Source organism: Somniosus microcephalus, chromosome 15 (genome assembly GCF_052327205.1).
Source record: "Somniosus microcephalus isolate GS21.2 chromosome 15, FLI_Smic_1.0, whole genome shotgun sequence".
Lineage (NCBI taxonomy): Eukaryota > Metazoa > Chordata > Chondrichthyes > Squaliformes > Somniosidae > Somniosus > Somniosus microcephalus.
In genome coordinates, this window is record NC_141001.1 from 72,069,390 (window position 1) to 72,081,098 (window position 11,709).

At 42.9% G+C, this 11,709-nt stretch overlaps 1 protein-coding gene across 4 annotated transcripts in view; it reads right to left on the reverse strand.

Moving 5' to 3' along the window:
* Window positions 1-11,254, reverse strand: part of syt19 (synaptotagmin XIX) — a 95,677-nt gene extending 84,423 nt beyond the window's left edge. For 2 of the 4 annotated variants that reach the window (XM_086008006.1, XM_086008010.1), the window contains exon 1: window positions 11,162-11,254. The gene's annotated coding sequence lies outside the window, so the exon portion shown is untranslated. The remainder of the gene's footprint in view (window positions 1-11,161) is intronic. The other 2 variants (XM_086008007.1, XM_086008008.1) reach the window with 1 other exon arrangement.
* Window positions 11,255-11,709: the final 455 nt, after the last annotated feature.

Below are 11,709 nucleotides of genomic sequence, written 5' to 3' on the forward strand. Positions count from 1 at the left end.
TGTCATGCGGAAATGAGACACACAGAATTTGTAAAATAAATAAGTTTTTGTATTCAAAATGTACATGTTTGGTCTTTGCAATCATTGTTGCCTTGGCCGGCTTAGGGGTTGCGGGTTGGTTTTATTCATGTTGTTCTCAATGGCAGAAGCCATTTCCTCAGCAGGGGCCTAGAAGCGGCTTGCTATCAGCCATTGACGGACAGCCCTTCCAGTTTCTACATTGTGTGCCTCCCTCCCGCCTTGGTGCTGCTGATGATCATCCTCCTCCTCTTCCTCCTCCTCCTCTAGTGGTGCTCCAAGGCCTGGTGGCATTGGCTGGGTCCTGAGGATTGCAAGGTTATGCAGCATGCAGCACACAACAACGAAGTGGGAGACTCGCTCAGGCGAGTACGAAGGGCTCCTCCAGAATGGTCCAGACAGCGGAACCGTTGCTTGAGCACGCCGATTGTGTGCTCAACGATGTTCCTGGTAGCTTGATGGCTCTCGTTGTATCGCAGCTCAGCAGGGGTGTTGGGCGTATGGAGCGGTGTCATCAGCCAGGTGCACAGAGGATATCCCTTGTCCCCAAGAAGCCAACCACCTGGGTGATGCGGTGCCTCGAAAAGGTCTGCCACAGAAGTCTGGCGCAGGATGAAGGCATCGTGGCTGCTGCCAGGAAAGTGGGCATTGACAGCGAGTATCAGCTGTCTGTGGTCACAGACCAACTGAATGTTTAAGGAATGGAAGCCCTTTCGGTTGCGGAATTCCTCGGCATTCTCATGCGGCGCACGCAAAGCCACATGCGTGCAGTCAATGGCGCCCTGCACCATGGGGAAGCCCGCTATCATCGCAAAGCCCATTGCGCGTTCTTGCTGCTTGTCCTGGGTCATGGGGAAAGAGATGTACTCTCGTCTCCTTTTAAAGAGGGCATTTGTGACCTGATGGATGCAGCAATGCACCGCGAACTGGGAGATATTGGCGATGTCCCCAGTAGCTGATTGAAATGAGCCGGTGGCATAAAAGTTGAGAGCCACTGTTATCTTCACTGCCACCGACAGAGACGTCCTGCTCCTCAGTTGAGGCTGCAGATCTGGCTGAAGCAGGTGGCAGAGCGCAGTGACCACCTCCTTGCTGAAGCGCAGCCTTCACAAGCACTGCTCCTCAGACATATTAATGTAGGAGAACTGTTGGCGAAATACCCTGGGAGGGTAAGGTCTCCTGTACAGAGGCCTGTTGGCCCTCCTCCGTCTGGCCATTATTGCCACTCTCTCTCTGCGTCTCTGTGCCCTCTGAATGTGATGGAGCAGGACGACGCCCCCGTCCATTGCAGCCCCCATAGTATCTAGGCAATCAAAGTTATGAAGGTCAAAAACCAAAGTACCTGCAAAGTTATGGTCAGAAGCCAAAACTACCTCAGACAGCGTTGACTCAGAACTCTTTCTCTCTTTGTCTCTCTTAAAATCTCTCTCTCTCTCTCAGAACAAGTGGTGCAAAAATGGCTACCACACAAAAGCCAGGAAGAGGCTCCCTTTAAATAGCGCCCCCCAGCCTCACAGCGACTGGGAAGCATTCCAGTCTACCTGTCCTTGGTTGCGCCAGGCGGAAAGGAGGGGGGCGCCACGCAATTTCCGTTCTGGGGCGTCACAAGGGTGTTGCACTCTCGAATTACGTCAAGATCTGCGTGCGTAGGAGATCAGGCGGTATTGTTTAGCGCCACCGCAAAATGTCTAGTTAATTTCGCGAGCGGCGCAAAAATCGCCGCGCCCGGGCGCTAGTTGCTTTGCGCCCCATTAGCGCCCCCTTAAGGCGCTAACGGGAGGCACAAACAGCTGATTTTTTTCCCCAGATTCTTTTCCACCATTCTTTCTCTCTCTCTCACTCCCTGCTCCAACAAGGTCGAACTAACAAGAAGTACCAGAGAAGCCGACGAGCAGAGCGATCGAAACCAACCGCGTGTGGGGGTAAGCATAGTCTCTCAGAAGTGAAGTTTTTGGGCTATTCCGAGGGTGGGAGCTTCGTATGGTTCAGCCAGGAGAAGGGGCTTATGCGACTGGGTAATTCGTTGGTAGGGGTGGAATTAGAGTCCACCATAGCAACAAGGGAATTACTGCTTGTTATAGTCCCCAGTTTTGTACTGTATGTATGTGGTTTGTAATCTGGATTTTATTCTCCACAGAGACAATGATTTCGTTTAGTAGTGCATGTTTTAGCCAGTGTATGTTCGACCAAATAAATATAAGTTTGATTTTTCACCAAAGCATTCCTGTCCGTGACTTATTCCATTTACACTCTGAATAATAATTCCCGGGTATAGAACTTTCGTAAGGCGGGGGCGATTCGAACCGTCCGTCTAACAATTGGGCTAGGATCAAAAAACGCTTACAACACAGAGGTGCTAGCATTTAATTTTAAGTTCCATAAAGAAGGGTAAAATTACAAAAGTGATCTGCAATTATGATATTCACAGAGTGATCACATAACACATTATAATAGCAACGGTATTACTGCAGTCATGAGATGTCAATGTACATTTTGTACCTTTTACTCCTGGCTAGCAACTTCAATTCAATTCAATTTTTTTATTTGTCATATATGCAGCAGACGTGTGTACTGCACAATGAAATGTTGATTTTTACGAGTCCTCCCAACATTGGAATAAATATGGCATAACAATGATAAAAATACTAATAGAAATACAATAATAATAAATAAAACAACAGTAATAAATAATAATAAATTATTCATTCATGAGTCTTATGGCCTGGGGGTAGAAGCTGTTTCGAAACCTGCTGGTACGAGACCGTATGCTTCGGTATCTCTTACCGGACGGGAGCAGGGCGAAGAGGTTGTGGCTGGGGTGGCTCGCGTCTTTAATGATTCTCAGGGCCTTCCTCCGGCACCTCTCGGGGTAGATATCCTGGACAGCAGGTAGTTTAATTCCTATAGTGTGTTGTGCAGCTTTCACCACCATCTGTAGAGCCTTGCGGTCTGTGGCGGTGCAGTTGCCATACCAGGTAGTGATGCAGCCAGACAGGATACTCTTGATGGTGCACCGGTAGAAGTTGGTGAGAATCTGGGGGGCCATTCCAAATTTCTTCAGTCTCCTGAGGAAGAACAGACGTTGGCATGCCTTCTTGGTTACGACATCGATGTGATGGGACCACGTTAAGTCCTCCGTAATGAATACACCCAGGAATTTGAAGCTGCTGACCCTCTCCACCTCAGCCCCTTCGATGTAGATTGGGATGTGTCCCTCCCCCGCCACTTCCTGTAGTCCACGATCATCTCCTTTGTTTTGCTGATGTTGAGGGAGAGGTTGTTGTACTTCCACCATTCTGCTAGAGCTCTTACCTCCTCCCTGTAGCCTGTCTCGTCGCCATCTGTGATCAGGCCTACAACGGTAGTGTCATCAGCAAACTTGATGATGGAGTTGGAGTTGTGCGTGGCCACGCAATCGTGAGTAAACAGGGAGTACAGAAGGGGGCTGAGCACACAACCCTGGGGAGCTCCCGTGTTCAGGATCAGTGTTGAGGAGGTGTTACTGCCTATTTTCACCACCTGGGGTCTGCCCGTCAGGAAGTCCAGGATCCAGTTGCATAGGGAGGTGTTAAGTCCTAGCTCACTGAGCTTGTTGACAAGCTTGGAGGGGATAATGGTATTGAATGCTGAACTATAATCAATGAACAACATTCTAACTTGTAGACCAGTGCAATGTATACCAGTGATTCAGTGAATGTAGACACAACTACTCCATTTTTTAAAGTATGGGTTATGTCCCCTCTCCCTCCTCACTCAACTATCTCCGAATATCCTTTTCCAACTTGTGGAGAAGCATTCACTGAGTCAGATAAACTGAGAAAGAAAATAAATAGAAATATTCATCAGCCAAGTGCTTGTGTTACCACAAGCTAGACATGCTATATTTACTTTCCACTTACAAAACTGGATGATTATATTATGGTCTTAAATTATGATGAAGAGGAAATGTTTTAAATAATAATTATTAAATTTCAGTTCTTTAATTAGACAACAACATACATATCCTAAGTGGTCTATACTTCAGGCTACAAAGAGGATATTATGCAGGCCTTTGTAAATTGAGATGCAAGCAGCTGTCTTGTAGGTTTATTAAATATCTACAAACATTTGCCAACAAAGCAAAGAAAAATATTAAAGTGCTGTGGCACCTGAGGCTTTCTCAGCTTCAACTTATACCTGACACACAGGGTGTTGTGGATAATCCATAACCCTTGACATTTGCCAACAACAAAGGATTTCTAAGTTAGTACTTCTGATAGTTTAATGCAGAAAGAACAGGTTATGCTACATTCATACACCACTTCCTGATTTGTCTGCAAGGCACGGATCATGATAGAGGGTAGTATTCAATGTTTTCAATCTTTGATCATTATGAGTCACTGAGGGAGGCAGAAGTCTTGGAAAGGTGGATGTTAAAGATCCTATAGCAGTATTTGAAGAAAAGCAGGGAGTTATCCTGGTGCCCTGGCCAACACCCCTCCTTCAGCTAACACCACCAACAAACAGATCATCACTCATTCATTTGCTGTTTCTGGGATCCTGCTGTGCACAAATTGGCTGTTGACTAACAGTAGTCACTGCACCTCAATAGTAATCCATTTGGCTCGACCAAAAATTTTCTTCTGCTATAGTGATTGAGAAATTATGGTGTGCCTCATACAGTCCAAGTGGTTATCAATATTTACACAGCTCCCTAACATGGCAGGGAACAGCAAGAGCCAAGTAATCTTTTTCCAAAACATGTTTTATACCACATTTTATTGAAGAACCATTTGCAATATAACTTTTTGTACCAAATTTGTCTCATCTACACTGAGGTGTGGATTCAACAACAGCAATTGGCGGGAAACATAGAGAAGCCGCAGAATGGTGGTTTTAGGAAAGCTTCTAAATTGACAGCAAGCTCTCCCAGTAGCTCAGTCAGTAAATCAAGTGAGTAACGAGCCATACAGACCAGGAAAATCCAAACGCCCCTTGGTTAAGGAAGGGAAAACCATCTGGGATATCTGCTCATGCCATCATCCAGTGACCCATGCTGGAAATGTGCTTGTTTGAATGCTGGGTAAAGATAACCAGCCAGCGCTTATTGTCTGGGCTCACATATTAATAATGGTGATGGAGGATGATTGATTGGATATGAGGTTGAAGCTCAGAGCTGGGTTTAACAGGACAGCAAGGTTGGCATTCTCTGGTTCCGCTTGAGTAAGCAGTCAGGGAGAAGGCTTTAATCTTGTCAAGATTAGATTGGAGGAACGTAGCACAACTTAATATCGAGTTGAAGGTACTACAGAGAAGTTGAACTGGGTGCCATCAGCATACATAAGGATGTTATTCCCAATGTACTGAATAATGTCAATTAGAATTAAAGGAACATATAAGACCAGAGAGTTTCTCTGAATGAAGTAAAAATGTCAAAACCACAGTTATATTTTTAGTTTTGTAACTAAAATGCTACCAAAATCTTCTAAGCATTAAACTCCAGTCATCTGCAGCTCACAGTGAACTACACTTGGCTCATTCCTGCTAGAGTTTATAAGCACAACATTGTCTCCTTCTTGCATAAGTGGCAAGCTTGCCAAAACCTCATCAGTGAATGTAGATAAACAGGTCAGTTTACAATGGAAATGATTACCTGTCACATGTATGCAAATTATTACCTCTCACAGGTTCACACAAATTCTGATCAATTGTCCTTTTCCGCTCTATTGCCACCTACACAGAAGGCTTAAGTCACACCCTGTAGTAACCATCATCAGTTCCAAAAATCATTAAAATAAATTTTTACTCGATAAACACAATAATGCACAGGATTAACAATTTTTTCAGAAACTGGTACAGTTCGAACCAGAAATGTATTGGTAATGCACACCATGTTAAAGCTGATAACGATATGCACATCAAAGATATATAATTGGAAGTCATTTGCATTTTGTACCAAAGGAATGCAGCATAAAGCATTCAGCTGACTCTATTATATTCGTCTGGTATCAAAACCTTGGCATCAGCAATATGACCTTGTTACCAGCTGCTACCTGGTATGCCATCTAATATATAAGAAAAATCTTATACCAAAGCTGGAAATAAACAGATTGAATTTGGTTCCATCTTCACAACAAAGTCTTGCCCAAGTGTTTGTGCTGACAGTCTGTTTTTTTTCTCTTTGGTGGATTTTCATGCACAGAAAGTTGAGTGATGTTACCACTGGGGAATAAACACTTTTTCCCATTTTTGACACCGATTCTTGGAGATTCCACTCAGGCGTGAGCCTGAATGGAAGTGGTGTGGAGAGGTGACACTCGTGCAATTTCCAGAGTCAACCTCATTGGAAAAGAAACACTGTGCAGCTGCAGGATTAAAAGACTGCAGCAGCTTAAAGGGGCAGGCATCAACAGAATTGTTTTAGCTACAGTAATATTCAGAGAGGGGCCTAGATTGTCTAGTCGGGTGGACTTGGGAGGGAATTGCAACAGGAGCCAATCTGACATCTCCCTGCTCACCCCTGCTGTTTCCATATATGAGCAGGCATATTGTTATGATAGGCAAATGATGGTAAATTTGAAACAAAATGTAAAACAAATTTTAGGGTTTACACCTGCAGCACTGAGGCCAAAGTAACACTATGCTGTGGCAAATCTCTGCCCCCACTCCAGATGGACATCGCACTGGAGGAGAAAGAGGTCAGCGTGGAAATTTGTTTGGGGGTTCCAAACGTACTGCATAAATGAGATTCTGAAGGTCAACAAATGTCAGTGCAATGATCGCTGAAGCATTCAGGTCACAACCATCACTATCCCAGAGCCTGCACCTGGACATGTCGGAAGAATCTGAACACAGAAATGGCATCATATATGTTGGTGGCAGTTCTCCAGGAAGCAATCATGATGCTTTCATTATGCGGTAGTCCACAGTGACTATTTGAAGGAGATTAAATACTAGGTGAACAGGCTATCCTCCGCATCCATGGCTGCTGAGTCAACTGAGAAGCCCCCCAACAGCAAAGGAGCACCTCATCCTGGACACATCACCATCCGTTTGCTGATCCTCAGCTACCACCTCCACCATCAACAAACGTATGCCATGCAACTTAGATACATTGAACAGTGCGAGCAAAAGGGTTGTGTACTATGCTTGCAATGGCACTTCAAAGAGAGTGTGGCAGTTCCCAACTTACATCTGTGTCTTGCTTGATGGACCTCATTCGAAATGTGTACAGATGTGAGGAGCGCACTCAATTTTGCCTTGTTCCTGATAGCAGCACACACCTCTTCCTCATTAACAGACAGGTATGAAGGAGTTGGGTGGCTGCATTGACTCACTTGGCGACCTCCCCCCATGCAGCTGCCAGCTGTATTTTTACTGGAGAGTGGCCTTCAGTCCAAAATAAGAGCACCTTCCTTTTCTCCTCCTGCAACAGGACCTTCAACTCTTCAGCATCAAAGAGAGCAGTGTTACGTACATGTCTCCACTATACTACTGGAAACAATAGTGTAAATTTTCATCCTCGCCGGAATGAAAATCGGGCGGCTTCTATTACGGGCAGGAAGTCACTCTGTTAGATTACTGCCCAGTGGTGAGGACAAAACTTACCTCAATTGGTTCACTTTTTGTCACTACCATAACTCCCTTTAATGGTGAGCTGAAGCTGTTTCCTCACCTGATTTTGCACTTCCCAACCAAATGTGCTACAGGCCAAGCTTTCTGGGAAAGCTTTTCCTGTGCCTGTAGCTGATTCAAAGTAGGAGTCGGATTAAAACTGCATGGCCCGCCACGCGCCACCCTCCCCCCCCACCTCCCCCCACCAACCCCGCCCCCCCCCGCCACCCTATGGGAGCAGGTGTGCAGACCCAATTTTGCTGTATTTGCAAAATCAGGTCTAATTGTTCTTGGAAAGGTTTGGAAGTTGCTTTCATCAGGTAGCGTGAATGGGAGCTTGGTGAGTTACATGCAGAGAAGGGTCTGCAGATGATGGCATTGTTAATGCAGTGGTTGATATGGAAATGAAGAAAATGACTCATGTATGAGAGTGGCATAAATGCCTCCTGCGACTGGCAACAGCTTCCATATCCTCTTCAGGCTACTGCTGCTCTCCTTGCTTCCTCCTCCAGTGCCTCTACGATGAGGTCTCTTAGTAAGGCAGAGTTGTGCTGCAAGAATATATTTCAGGATGCCCCCAGATCAATCAGGCACTTGAAGCCATGCCAATGGTGTGCTCAGCTTTCACTCTGGTATATGAAAGGACCTCATTATGTTCAGTTCACGTCAGATTTCATGAGCCATCATTGCAGAGAATAGCCTTGATCTCCCAGAAGCTAACCCAGGCCATTGTTTTGTGGGTTAAAGATAACTGGCATGATGGACTGATTTAAATGAAGGCTTCATGGCAGATCCTAGAGAAGTGAGCATTCCCTTGTATAACAATGTGCTGCTGGTCACATTGAAAGAGTGGAAATATTTCCCGTTACCTGGAGCAACAGACCTTGTAGAGCCGCATGAGTGCAATCTAAGACTCCTTGGTCCTTTGGGAATCCTGCCACTGTAAAACTGCTGTGATCTATCATGCTGGAGCCGATAGTCCACAGGGAAGGAGATCAAATTGCTTGTTCTAATAGTACGATATATTGATCGCATGCTTTATGCATTTGTGCACAGTTGAATGGCTAAAATTAGTGACAACTTCAATGGTAGCATGGAACAACTTCATCGCATAGACATTCAGGATGTTTGCTAGATCACTGCCTACATTTACATATTTACAGATCAAATAATATAGAGAAGCACAAAGACTGACAAGAAACTATTCAGTGCAGTAATCAAGCTTACATGACATGCACGAAGCAGAGTTCAAGGTCTCTCAACAAAGTATTTGATGTTATATCCATAAGATTCTTTTTCTTACAGAGCGTCGCTCTTCTGTTCTGTGTAGAGGTCAGGCAGATAAAAAAAATTAAAGGCCATGCGATAGTTTCTAGATTATAAGGATATTTTCCTTTAGCGTTCAGGCATATTCCTTGAAGATGATGCCATCTATCAGCTTTGATTGCTAGTCATCAAAATAGTAATGCATGAGACTAATCCTAAACAACACTTCACAATGGATTTCCATTTGGTTGGCGACCAAGAGCATGATGCCATTGCATCCAGCAGTTAAATCACAGTTGCTGGAGAACCAGAGAACTGACATCTACATCTGTCAAGCTGCGTGAAATAACATGCTTTGAACTTTTTGGGTCAGGATCAAAGTATCTTTATCTGAATTGATTTATGAACAAAAGGCATTTCCTTCTTTCTCGCAAACTAATCACCTTTTGTCTTACATTTTGAATCTTAGTGAAGCAGAACAACCTCTATTCCAACCCTAGCTATGTTTAAAATCACATAAAATAAATTTCTGTTTTTGCCACATCATCCTTGTCATTCTCTAAAATATCAGGGTATTTTTGAATGTAGCATGCCCGAAACTGCACATAGTGTTCCAAATATCACCAATGATCTATATAAGATTAGAGTATTTTTTTCAGTGTTAATTCACCTTATGAGATGATCCCAGTAAATAATTAGTCTTGTTGATACCCTCAATGACTGATTAACAGTCTAAATTCCTTTGCCTTCCCATATTTTGCAAACATTTTCATAATGTATACATTTTACATTTTCTTTCAGCACATGATACGTTTCATTTTTTGTATTCCCTAGCAAATTTCAGCACCTTTTATACCGTAATAGATCTTTACATCCAAGCATGTCCAAAAATGACAAGATTTCTGGAACAGATGCCTGCTGTAGCCTGGAGTGAAATGGGTAACTAGTCTACCTATCTCAACGTTAAGCTTTTGTATGCTGACCGAAACATTATCAGGAAAACAGCACATTGTTGAAAATATTATTTTGCACGTTTTATTGCAAGTTTAATTGTTTAACTAAAGTAAAAAACTTCATTGAGCTTTGTCTTTTAAGATTTGCTCTGTTTTAACTTACCAACCCCAGTTAACCAGGTACAGTAAAAGAGAGCCAAGAGGGCACCTGACTTAGCAGCTACATAATACACAGCATATTGCTAATTTATATCTTGACATTCAGACAAGAATCTATGTTAAATATTTGACTTTCCTAAAATATACAAAAGGTACAGCTCTTGACTCTCAACATGAAGTTAAAACAGACATAGGAGAAATTGTCCCATAAATAACTCTTTACTATATTGAGCTGCAGCTTAAGGGACCCCAAGTATTAGCAAGACCTCCGAACTTAAGCAGCATCCTTCTGTATTTCAGAATTATGCAGTTTCAGCAACTGTTTATGGCTAACATCAAATATTAAAGCTGTAAAATGCAAGTTTTTGTACTTTATTTCTTTACTCAGAATCTTCTCCCCTCATTTCCTTTCCTGATGGCAATGATTATTTACTGGGGTACAGCTACAGAGATATCACCCTCTGGTACTTCACCTAAGTGGCCATTATTCACATGTGAGCCTTGACAATATGCATTAATGTGCTATTCAACAGCCAAGTCTGATCTGGTTCTGATTCAACATCCATACAAACTTCCAGTGGTCGTAGCTGGATTACAGCCAAGAATGGGAACCCATGCCAATTATCCCCTTCCTAAATCGGGGTGCTGAAGCCAATTGTAACACCTCTAACACAGCACAGACCAGGAATCAAAACGTCAGATGTCTTGGTCTGTATGGCTGAGCTGGATACATTCTCGGAGCTATAAATGCGCCTGTAAACAACCATTTATTCAGTATATGAGACCGTAGTAATTCCAAGATGCCCAGTATTGCAAATAACCACAGTAACAAAATCCAGAAAACTGCAACAGCAGACTGATGTAGTGGTGACACACACTGATGTACACAAATTTGCTAAAGATTTTAAATGCATATAATTTAATAATGATTCAACAAAAAGAACAATTAACTCTAGTGTTTTAGCAAAACAGGCCCATTATTTTTAATGCTGTGTTTTACCTATAATAGGACTTCAAATGCTGTGAAAAGTAAACAGATTAGCAGACTGACATTATGAGATCAGGTTTCTAGTAACACGTTGCCCTAACCTTAGTTTAGATTCATACACAAGCAATAAAAATAGCTAAGTCAAATTTTAAGTTTAGGGATATAGAAAGTCCATTCACTTTACCTGCAAATTAAAATCTACTGGAAAAAAGAATATTCACTGACTTTGTCAGCCATCTTCTGTTCCTGAGAATCAAATGTAGATGGACACAAGTAGTAGAACATGTGAGGCAATATTCAAATCAGCCAGTGACGTCTTAGTTAATATTTAAACTCTCCTCCTTTAGTTCATAAGGTACTTATATACTAATTAAACTGGAATGCAGAACAAAAACATATTCCTGGTGTTTTGGAGGTTATTTGACACCACTTTTCAGTGAACTGCAAGATGCAAAATACACAGAGACAGAAATGCCGGCAATAACAATAGTTGAGTTGATTGATTATATGTGCTTTACCAGGATGAATGTGCGATGTCCAATTTCGATTTGTTTATGGGACATGTTCTAGGATTTTTAGTTAGCCATTAACACCAAAATCATTTTACCTGAAAACAGTATTCAGTTTTGTCACTTATAGGGTGACTGGAGTCACAGTATATAATGTCAGTATGTTCCTTCCTCCTTAGTCACAGGCAGTGGTTCACTGAGTCTAACCCACTTTGGATGTTTT